We start from the raw sequence: 12,957 nt of genomic DNA on the forward strand, positions 1-12,957 counted from the left end.
TAAGACCCAGTTCCTCTCAACGACCAGCAAGCTCCAATGCTGGATGTCCCATGACAAACAACTAGCAAGACGGGAACACAACCCCACCCACTAGCAGAGAGGCTGCCTAAAATCATACTAAGTTCACACTAAGTTCACAGACACCCCAAAGCCCACCACTGGATGCGGCCCTGCCCACCAGGAAGACAAGATCCAGCCCCACCCACCAGAACACAGGCACCATTCCCCTCCACCAGGAAGCCTACATAAGCCACTGAACCAACCTCACCCACTGGGGGCAGACACAAAAAACAACGGGAACTATGAACATGCAATCTGCAAAAAGGAGACCCCAACCAAAGTAAATTAAACAGAATGAGAAGGCAGAGAAATATGCAACAGATGAAGGAGCAAGGTAAAAACCCACCAGGCCAAACAAATGAAGAGGAAATAGGCAGTCTACCTGAAAAAGAATTCAGAGTCATGATAGTAAAGATGATAGAAAATCTTGGAAATAAAATGGAGAAAATACAAGAAACATTTAACAAGGACCTAGAAGAACCAAAGAGCAAACAAACAATGATGAACAACACCATAAATGAAATAAAAAATTCTCTAGGAGGAATCAATAGCAGAATAACTGAGGCAGAAGAACGGATAAGTGACCTGGAAGATAAAATAATAGAAATAACTACCACAGAGCAGAATAAAGAAAAAAGAATGAAAAGAATTCAGGACAGTCTCAGTGGCCTCTGGGATAAAACTAAATGCACCAACATTCAAATTATAGGGGTCCCAGAAGAAGAAGAGAAAAAAAAAGGGACTGAGAAAAATATTTGAGGAGATCATAGTTGAACACTTCACTAATATGGGAAAGGAAATAGTCAATCAAGTCCAGGAATCACAGAGAGTCCCATACAGGATAAATCCAAGGAGAAACATGCCAAGACACCTATTAATCAAACTATCAAAAATTAAATACAAAGAAAAAATATTAAAAGCAGCTAGGGAAAAGCAACATATAACATACAAGGAAATCCCCATAAGGTTAACAGTTGATCTTTCAGCAGAAATTCTACAAGACAGAAGGGAGTGGCAGAACATATTTAAAGTGATGAGAGGGAAAAACCTACAAGCAAGATTACTCTACCCAGCAAGGATCTCATTCAGCTTTGATGGAGAAATTAAAACCTTTACAGATAAGGAAAAGTTAAGAGAATTCAGCACCACCAAGCCAGCTTTACAACAAATGCTAAAGGAACTTCTCTAGGCAGGAAACACAAGAGACAGAAAAGACCTACAATAACAAACCCAAAACAATTAAGAAAATTGTAATAGGAACTTACATATCGATAACTAACTTAAATGTAAATGGATCAAATGCTCCAATCAAAAGACAGACTGGCTGAATAGATACAAAAATAAGACCTGTATATATGCTGTCTACAAGAGACCTACTTCAGACCTAGGGACACATACAGACTGAAAGTGAGGGGATGGAAAAAGATATTCCACACAAGTGGAAATCAAAAGAAAGCTGGAGTAGCAATTCTCATATCAGACAAAATGGACTTTAAAATAAAGACTATTACAAAAGACAAAGAAGGACACTACATAATAATCAAGGGATCAATCCAAGAAGAAGATATAACAATTGTAAATACTTATGCACCCAACACAGGAGCACCTCAATACATAAGGCAAATGCTAACAGCCATAAAAGGCGAAGTTGACAGTAATGCAATCGTAGTAGGGGACTTTAACACCCCACTTTCACCAGTGGACAGATCATCCCAAATGAAAATAAATAAGGAAACACAAGCTTTAAATGATACATTAAACAAGATGGACTTAATTGATATTTATAAGATATTCCATCCCCAAACAACAGAATACATGTTCTTCTCAAGTGCTCATAGAACATTCTCCAGGATAGATCATATCCTGGATCACAAATCAAGCCTCAGTAAATTTCAGAAAACTGAAATCGTAGCAAGTATCTTTGCTGACCTCAATGCTATGAGACTAGATATCAGTTACAGGAAAAAATCTGTAAAAAATACAAACACATGGAGGCTAAGCAATACACTACTTAATAATCAAGAGATCACTGAAGAAGTCAAAAAAATACCTAGAAACAAATGGCAATGAAAACACAGTGACCCAAAACCTATGGCATGCAGCAAAAGCAGTTCTAAGAGGGAAGTTTATAGCAATACAATCCAACCTCAAGAAACAAGAAACATTTCAAATAAAGCACCTAATCTTACACCTAAAGCAATTAGAGAAAGAAGAACAAAAAAACCCAAAGTTAGCAGAAGGAAAGAAACCATAAAGATCAGATCAGAAATAAATGAAAAAGAAATGAAGGAAACAATACAATGGTCAATAAAACTAAAAGCTGGTTCTTTGAAAAGATAATCAAAATTGATAAACCGTTAGCCAGACTCATCAAGAAAAAAAGGGACAAGACTCAAATCAACAGAATTAGAAATGAAAAAGGGGCTTCCCTGGTGGCGCAGTGGTTGAGAATCCGCCTGCCGATGCAGGAGACACGGGTTCGTGCCCTGGTCCGGGAAGATCCCACATGCCGTGGAGCAACTAAGCCCGTGAGCCATGGCCGCTGGGCCTGCGCGTCCGGAGCCTGTGCTCCGCAATGGGAGAGGCCACAACAGTGAGAGGCCCGCATACCGCAAAAAAAAAAAAAAAAAAAAAAAAAAAAAAGAAATGAAAAAGCAGTAACAACTGACACTGCAGAAATACAAAGGATCATGAGAGATTACTACAAGCAACTGTATGCCTATAAAATGGACAACCTGGAAGAAATGGACAAATTCTTAGAAAAGTACAACCTTCCGAAACTGAACCAGGAATAAATAGAAAATATAAACAGACCAATCACAAGCACTGAAATTGAAACTGTGACTAAAAATCTTCCAACAAACCAAAGCCCAGGATGAGATGGCTTCACAGGCAAATTCTATCAAATATTTAGAGAAGAGCTAACACCTATCCTTCTCAAAGTCTTCCAAAATATAGCAGAGGGAGGAAGAAACCCAAACTCATTCTACGAGTCCACCCTCACCCTGATACCAAACCCAGACAAAGATGTCATGGAAAAAGAAAACTACAGGCCAATATCACTGATGAACATGGATGCAAAAATCCTCAACAAAATACTAGCAAACTGAATCCAACAGCACATTAAAAGGATCATACACCATGATCAAGTGGGGTTTATCCCAGGCATGCAAGGATTCTTCAATATATGCAAATCAATCAGTATGAATAACCATATTAACAAACTGAAGAAGAAAAACCATATGATCATCTCAATAGATGCAGAAAGATCTTTTGACAAAATTCAACACCCATTTATGATAAAAACTCTCCAGAAAGTAGGCATAGAGGGAACTTACCTCAACATAATAAAGGCCATATATGACAAACCCACAGCCAACATCATCCTCAATGGTGAAAAACTGAAACCATTTCCACTAAGATCAGGAACAAGACAAGGTTGCCCACTCTCACCGCTATTATTCAACATAGTTTTGCAAGTTTTAGCCACAGCAATCAGAGAAGAAAAAGAAATAAAAAGAATCCAAATCGGAAAAGAAGTAGTAAAACTGTCACTGTTCGCAGATGACATGATACTATACATAGAGAATCCTAATGATGCTACCAGAAAACTACTAGAGCTAATCAATGAATCTGGTAAAGTAGCAGGATACAAAATTCATGCACAGAAATCTCTGGCATTCTTATACACTAATGATGAAAATTCTGAAAGAGAAATTAAGGAAACACTCCCATTTACCATTGCAACAAAAAGAATAAAATACCTAGGAATAAACCTACCTAAGGAGACAAAAGACCTGTATGCAGAAAACTATAAGACACTGATGAAAGAAATTAAAGGTGATACAAACAGATGGAGAGATATACCATGTTCTTGGATTGGAAGAATCAACAATGTGAAAATGACTATGCTACCCAAAACAATCTACAGATTCAATGCAATCCCTATCAAACTACCAATGGCTTTTTTCACAGAACTAGAAAAAAAACTTCACAATTTGTATGGAAACACAAAAGACTGTGAATAGCTAAAGCAATCCTGAGAAAGAAAAATGAAGCTGGAGGAATCAGGCTCCCTGACTTCAGTCTTTACTACGAAGCTACAGTAATCAAAACAGTATGGTACTGGCACAAAAACAGAAATATAGGTCAATGGAACAGGATAGAAAGCCCAGAAATAAAGCCACACACATATGGTCACCTTATCTTGATAAAGGAGACAAGAATATACAATGGAGAAAAGACAGCCTCTTCAATAAGTGGTTCTGGGAAAACTGGACAGCTACATGTAAAAGAATGAATTTAGAACACTCCCTAACACCATACACAAAAATAAACTCAAAATGGATTAAAGACCTAAATGTAGGCCCAGACACTATAAAACTCTTAGAGGAACACATAGGCAGAACACTCTATGACATAAATCACAGTAAGATCCTTTTTGACCCACCTCCTAGAGAAATGGAAATAAAAACAAAAATAAACAAATGGGACCTAATGAAACTTAAAAGCTTTTGCACCAGAAACCATAAACTAGATGAAAAGACAACCCTCAGAATGGGAGAAAATATTTGCAAATGAAGCAACTGACAAGAGATTAATCTCCAAAATATACAAGCAGTTCATGCAGCTAAATATCAAAGAAAACAAAAACCCAATCCAAAAATGGGCAGAAGACCTCAATAGATATTTCTCCAAAGAAGATATACAGATTGCCAACAAACACATGAAAGGATGCTCAACATCACTAATCATTAGAGAAATGCAAATCAAAACTACAATGAGGTATCACCTCACACTGGTCAGAATGGCCATCATCAAAAAATCAGAATGGCCATCATCACAAACAATAAATGCTGGAGAGGGTGTGGAAAAAAGGGAACCCTCCTGCACTGTTGGTGGGAATGTAAATTGATACAGCCACTATGGAGAACAGTATGGAGGTTCCTTAAAAAACTACAAATAGAACTCCCATACAACACAGCAGTCCCACTACTGGGCATATATCCTGAGCATACCATAATTCAAAAAGAGTCATATACCACAATGTTCATTGCAGCTCTATTTACAATAGCCAGGACATGGAAGCAACCTAAGTGTCCATCAACAGATGAATGGATAAAGAAGATGTGGCACATATATACAATGGAATATTACTTAGCCATAAAAAGAAATGAAATTGAGTTATTTGTAGTGAGGTGGATGGACCTAGAGACTGTCATACGGAGTGAAGTAAGTCAGAAAGAGAAAAACAAATACCATATGCTAACATATATATATGGAATCTAAAAAAAAAAAAAAGAAGTTCTGAAGAACCTAGGCGCAGGACAGGAGCAAATACGCAGACGTAGAGAATGGACTTGAGGATACGGTGAGGGGGAAGGGTAAGTTGGGACAAAGTGAGAGAGTGGCATGGACATATATACACTGCCAAATGTAAAATAGATAGCTAGAGGGAAGCAGCAGCATAGCACAGGGAGAGCAGCTCGGTGCTTTGTGTTCACCTAGAGGGGTGGGATAGGAAGTGTGGGAGGGAGATACAAGAGGGAGGAGATATGGGCATATATGTATATGTATAGCTGATTCACTTTGTTATACAGCAGAAACTCACACACCATTGTAAAGCAATTATACTCCAATAAAGATGTTTTTTAAAAAAACCTACAATGAAATACCATCTCACACCTATCAGGATGACTACTATCCAAAAAACAGAAAATAACAAGTGTTGGTCCAGATGTGGAGAAATTGGACCCCTTATGCCCTGTTGGTGGGGATAGAAAATGTTACAGCCACTGTAGAAAACAGTATGACAGTTCCTCAGGAACTTAAAAATAGATATACCATAGGATCCAGCAATTCCACTTCTGGGGATATAACCAAAAGAATTGAAAACAGGGTCTCAAAGGGATATTTATATACCCACAATCACAGCAGCATTATTCACAACAGCTAAAATGTGGATACAACTGAAATATTCATCCACAGATGAAAAGATAAGAAAAATGTGGTATATACATAATGGAATATTATTTAGCTTTAAAAAGGAAGGAAATTCTGCAATATTGTATAACATGGGTAAACCTTGGGAACATTATGCTAAGTGAAATAAGCCAGTCACAAGAAGACTTATACTGTGTCTTCTTACATGAGAAGAGTTTCATGTGTTTGTTGGCATTCCACTTATATGAGGTACTTAGAGTAGAGAATATATACAGATGGGAAATATGCATATGAAAAGATGTTCCTCAAAACATGTCATCAAAGAAATGCTAATGTCCATAGGTGAGTGGACCCAAGTTTGGTTTGGTAACATTTATGGAGTGGCTATTTGGAGAGGGGCAGGGGGTAAATGGGAAATCTCTACTTTCCTCACAATTTTGCTGTGTGCCTAGCACTGTTATTTTCAAATGTCTCAAAAAAGAGAGACTTAGGAATGTGATAAACATGAAAGAAAAATTTAGATAAACATAGGTTAACAATATTAAAGTTCATAAGAAAGCATTTAACATATATCTAGATGTTACTCTTTTAAATTTGCTCTAGTTTTTCTATTATGTGGTTTAAAGTAATCAATATGGCATCAATAATATTAATTCATTGTAGAAAATGAATTAAATGACATATGATATGCTGATATGGCAGATCCTTAATAAATTACTAAATCCCAAAGTTATTTTGGACAATTGAAAGAACAAGAAAGTAAGAACTAAGAAAAATGAAGGAAGCCAGTCTTCCTCCCACAGTCCATGATATTTTGACTCTTTGCTTCAATTTTCCTCATATACAAAGAAAGAAGAACACCAGGAAATAGAGTTGATGGTTTAGTCAATGTTCAGAAATTTTAAATTGTCAGTTTCAACCTTCACTAAACTTGAAAAATGTACTATTTTTGGTCACATTTCCTGTGTTGGTCAAACTGGTTTAGCCAGTTTTTCACTCTTCATAATCCAGGTAGACTCAAATAAAAAATGCCTTATTGTTGACGCGTGAGTACCAGAATACACATCCATATGTTTATCATCTAGTGTGAATGATGCCTGAGGAGACCAGACAAGGCTTTAGGTACTACTATTAAAAGTAAATTTACAGTATTTGAGAAACATGGTCAAGACGGTACACAAAAATAAGGTGAAACATTATATACAATAGTAGATAAAGTCTGAGTATCTTAAGGAAATGCAAGAAAAAAACAAGCTGACTAAGCAAAAATATACAAAATGTGGCAAGACTGACCATGTGTTTGCAATTGTTAAAGCTGGATAACAGTACATGGCAGTGAATCATTCCATTCCCTTGACTTTGTGTTTGAAATTTTCCATACAAAAAAAAAAAAAAAAAACCACGAGAAAAATAAATCTGAAAAAAATCCAACTTGTGTTTTTTGAAGACCCTTATTAAACAACTAAATAAAAATGTAGAAAAGTAATAATGAAAACATGATGCATTGAATTATAAGCTTTCTAGGGGAAAATAATACAATACAGAATATTGAATTAATAACGGGGGGAAAAGACCATCAATTAACCAAGAAAAGGTTGTGACTTTTAAATTTATTTTATTTACTTATTTATTTATTTTGCGGTACGCGGGCCTCTCACTGCCGTGGCCTCTCCCGTTGCGGAGCACAGGCTCCGGACGCGCAGGCTCAGCGGCCACGGCTCACGGGCCCAGCCGCTCCGTGGCATGTGGGATCTTCCCGGACCAGGGCACAAACCCGTGTCCCCTGCATCGGCAGGCGGACTCTCAACCACTGCGCCACCAGGGAAGCCCGGTTGTGATTTTTAATGAAATGCATAAGTTCAGTATTCTTCTTCGTTGTTGTTTTAAGCTTTTAACGAGATAAATGAGAATGCTGGTTTAAACACACACACACACACACACACACACACACACACACACACACACACACACACACACACACACACACACTCTGTCCATTGCCCCAAACAGGAGAGAGGATTCTTAGGAAATTGCAACTTATATAAGCAAGTACAATTGACCCTTGAACAACATGGGTTTGAACTGTACAAGTCCACTTATATGTAGATTTTTTTTTCAATAAATGCGTGCTATGTTACTGTATGATCTAAGGTTGGTTGAATCTGTGGATGCAGAACCATGAATATGGAGTGCCGATTTCAGACTGTGTAGGAATGGGCACCTCTAACCCTGACGTTGTTCAAGGGTCAGTGGTAGTTTTAGATAAATGATTTGTGAAAGTTTTTGTACTAAGCCAGCTATTTTTTAAAATCACTGGGTGCTAGGAAACTAAATGTTTCTAAAATACAAATATGGTACCAATTCAAAGACAAAAGGGACGTTTTTGGTTAAAATGATATTACATTGAGTCCAATACAAATACCTTAGTAAAATTATGTGTAGCCAAAAACTTTTGGAAACAGAATCAAATGAAAAACAAAAGTAAAGTTTTAAAGAAAAACCAGGCCTAATATTTAAAAGTTTTTGTTAGTGGAATCACAGTATTAGTGGGGTGGAGGACCTTAGTATGTTATCCATTGTTTGGTCTAAAATAAAATATATACACTGCCTCAGGAAATTTTGTCTGAAAATTGAATCTGCATTATGGACTAGCTTCTCAGTGAAGAACCTCAAGCTGAATGATGAGGGTGACTTGTTAAAGAAAAATAAAATAAAGAGTTTGTATCATTAGGAAGACAATAAAAATTACAAGCCTGCATATTTTGTTCTCAGAAGTTCCCTTTGGAACAAAAAGTGCACAAATGCCCTAGCATACTACCTACCCTGGTCTGAGGGCTTTCTTTGTTTGCTACTTTGTTCTGTTTCTGACCACTTCTTCTCCCCTTAGCACCCCTGGACCCTGTCTGTAATCTAACATCCAATTCTTATCAGAATTTTCTGTCCCCTGAATCAATCCAGTCAACTCCTTAAAGCTAATTTTGCATAGAACAAGATTTATTTAAACAATCTTTCTGACAAATTTATTTAAAGACTCCTAATTTAGAAGGAAGAAAAGCACACTTAAGAGTTAACTAATAATTTAGTGATTCTCACAAGGAGACCTAAGGGAAAACTTAGGAGTGCACATGGGTACTTATTTTTTCTGCTTTATTGAGGTATAAATGACAAATTGTAAGATAATTAAAGTGTGCAACATGATGATCTGATATACACCTATGTTGTGAAAGGATTCCCCTCCCCCCAGTCAAGTTAATTAACATATCCATCACTTAACATATTTGCCTTTTTTCTTTTTGTGGTGAGAACATTTAAGTTTTATTCTCTTAGCAAATTTCAGTTATACAAAACAGTGTTATCAACTCATAGTCACCATGTTATACATTAGATCCTCAGACCTTATTCATCTCATAACTGACTTTTTCCTTTTTACCAACCTCTTATTTCCCCCATCTGCAGTCCCTGGAAACCACTTTTCTACTCTGTTTCTATGTGTTCAACTTTTTTTTAGATTTCCCATCTAAGTGATACTGTAACCAAAAGTGGGGTCTGGCTGCTGACCACTCAAAAGCCAATAAAGATGCAAGGTTGGTGGAAAGGAAAGTTTGCTTTAGTTTGGATGCCAGCAAGTGTGGGGGAGGGCTGATACCTGTCCATAGGCCAACTCAGCCCAACTGAAAATCAGGGGGAAGAACTTTTATAGACAGAGGGAGGGGGCTACATGCAGACTAATAGCACAGTCAGCTCTGACAGTAATCTTGAAATTGGTAATCGGTGGTCTGATCAGCATCATCTTGATTGTTTTAAGTACAATTAATCTTTATTTCCAGGGTAGGTTTGTTTCCATTCCTTGAGGCCAGTTCTCGGAATTGTGGCAGCTTATGTCATGGCTACAGTCTGGTCATCACGAAGTTAACTTCTCCACCTGGTGTGGGTTTCAGTATCTATAAGACAGCTCACAGGATATGTCTCAGAATATTATCTATAGCCCTTGAGAAAGAACTAAATGTCCCTGACTATGCTTAATGACTAAACTATTATTGTTTGGTCGCCTTTGACTCTTGTCCTTTGTTTCTGCATTTTCTCACTTCTCTGATTAAACTTATTCTTTGGGTAAAGTTTTTCCACAGACAAAAGGCAGGCTGAGGACATGGGGGGCATAGACCATAGGGTCCTGCTCCATTTCAGTACCATACAGTGTTTGTCTTTGTCTGGCTTATTTCATTTAGTATAATGCTTTCCAGATTATCCACATTGTCAAAAATGGCAGGATTTCCATTCTTTTTTACGGCTGAGTAATATTCCTCTGTGTGTGTGTGTGTGTGTGTGTGTGTGTGTGTGTGTGTGTCTGTAAGTGTATCTAATAATTTCTTGATTATTCTTCCACTGACAGACACTTAGGTTGTTTTCATACCTTGGTTATTGTGAATAATGGTGCAATGAACATGGGAGTACAGCTATCTCTTTGAGATAATGGTTTTGTTTCCTTCCGATATATACTCAGACATGGGATTGCTAGATCATATGGTAGTTCTATTTTAATTTTTTAAGGAACCTCAAAAACTGTTTTCCACTGTGGCTGTACCAGTTTACATTCCCATCCTGTGTGCATAAGAGTTCCCTTTTTTAAATATGAAAGCATTTATTGTGTTCAAAAAGACAACTTTATATTACACATGAAAAACTTACAACTTATTGTAGGACAGCTTCTTATAATGTAAAGTTAATTTTAAATTACAATGAATGTACAACACTTTATAGTATAAGCTCCTGTCTTTTTGAACAATGTAATGATCATTCTTGAGAATTAAAATAAGTTTCTGTAGTATTCATCACTGTAGTTATACAGGAATAGCACAGACACCTTTTTTTCTACTTTGATGTTATAAATTTCATCACAGACTAATTTGAGGTATCTTTATTTTGACAAGCATGACAGCAGCTACTTCACAGTTGTGTTAAATGCTTGTTCATCAGCATCCCACTCTAATGATAAAAACTATAAGATTGTTTCTTTGGGTAGATCCACAGCCAAAATTTCAATTTCACTGCTTTTCTGATGCAAGTTGGCAAGGCAGGTATGAAGTGTTTTTATCTGAGTTTCATACCATCCCCTAGTGCTGGCTGACAGCTTCTCTGGGACTATCACACTCACAATATGAACAAATGTTGCTTCATGGATTTCAACAAACCTGAAACATTTGAAAATGACCTCTTCAGATTTTGTACTGCAAGATTTTCAGAAACTTCTCTGATAGTCCTTTTGTAACCGAGCAGGACCCAAGGGGCCTTCCTGTGACACCTGTCCCCCACGTCTTCCACTTGCCTCTTGTCTGTAGAAAAACTTTAGCCAAAGAATAAATTTAATCAGAGAAGTGAGAAAAATGCAGAAGCAAAGAAAAACAGTCAAATAAGACAAAATAATAATAGTCATTAAACAAAGTCAAGGACCTCTAGTTCCTCCTCAAGGGTTATAGATAATATTCTGAGCCATGTACTTTGAGCTGTTTTGCAGATACAGAAACCCCAACCATGTGGAAGAAGTTAACTGCATGATGACCAGACTGTAGCCATGACATAAAGTGCTCCATCTTACACAATTCCAAGAACTGGCCTCAAGGAAATGGGAACAAACAGACCCTGGAACTGAAGATTAACTGTACTTAAAACAATCAAGGTGACACTGATGAGACCAGCACATGACCAAATTCGAGTTGATTGTCAGAGCTGACTGTGCTGTTCTGCATGTAGCCCACTCCCTCCACTTATAACCCCTGAAACTTCCCTTTAAAATCTCATGCCCCTTGATTGGCAGTTGGGAGTTTGTTCTTTGAGACATGAGTTCACCTTCTTCCCAGGATTGCTAGCCTCCTAAATAAGCAAACTTTCCTTTCTACCAATACTTGTCTCTTGAGTATTGGCTTTCAAGCAGCGAGCAGCTAAATCTAAGTTTAGTAACACTTTCATCACTGACTTTAGTCCTCAGTTTCTGCCCAATATGGACCACGAGATTGGACTCCAGCACTAATTTCTCTGTTAGCCATTCCTTCTCAAAAGATTTAACCTTGACATGGCTTCCTTCTTTATCTGAGACAAGGGTCACATAGGTGAGTTCATCATGTCTGCAGAACTCCTGTAATTCCTCTTGGGACTGTGACAAGTCATACATGATTTCTGCTGTGATTCTCGCTGACCAGAGTTTCTGGGCTCGGTTGATGGCCCTGGTCATGGACATCTGGCCAGCAATTACAACAAGGAGGTCACAAGAGCTTATTATAACAGGTTCTTCCAGGTTGAGGACAGTAGATTCCCTTTTCTCCACATCCTTGCCAACACCCATTATCACTTGCCTTTTCATTAATAGTCCTCCTAAGTGGTGTGAGGTAATATTGCAGTTTTGATTTGCATTTCTCTGATGATTAGTGATGTTAAGCCCCTTTTTATGTGCCTGTTAGCCATTCGTATGTCTTCTCTGGAAAAACTCTATTCCAATCTTTTGCCCATATTTTAATTGGGTTGTTTGTAGGTTTTTTGCTATTAAGTTGTATGAGTTCCTTGTATATTTTGGATATTAATCTCTCAACAGATATGTGGTTTGAAATATGTTCTCCTATTCCATAGGTTGCGTATTCATTTTGTTGATGGTTTCCTTTGCTGAGCAGAAACTTTTTCCCCACATTTGGCTCACTGGTATAATAGTAGCAGAAATACTATTGTCAAGTTTATAACAACTCTGAATTGAAAGGTATGAAACAAAAAATGAATAGATAGAATAAACAGATTATAGAATTATACATGGGAGAAAAACCTTCTCTGATAAATGACTTCTGACCTTTTAAAAAATATTTATTTATTTGGCCGTGTGGGGTCTTAGTTGCTACACAGGGATCTTCGTTGCTGTGTGTGGGATCTTCATCGTGGTGTGCGGCGGGATCTTTAGTTGCAGCATGTGGAATC

General features: G+C 37.4%; 1 pseudogene; it reads right to left on the reverse strand.

The window, feature by feature from the left end:
- Positions 1–10,807: 10,807 nt before the first annotated feature.
- Positions 10,808–12,340, reverse strand: LOC131752910 (eIF-2-alpha kinase GCN2 pseudogene; annotated as a pseudogene).
- Positions 12,341–12,957: the final 617 nt, after the last annotated feature.

The sequence above is a fragment of the Kogia breviceps genome, chromosome 3, assembly GCF_026419965.1.
Source record: "Kogia breviceps isolate mKogBre1 chromosome 3, mKogBre1 haplotype 1, whole genome shotgun sequence".
NCBI classification, from domain to species: Eukaryota; Metazoa; Chordata; class Mammalia; order Artiodactyla; family Physeteridae; genus Kogia; species Kogia breviceps.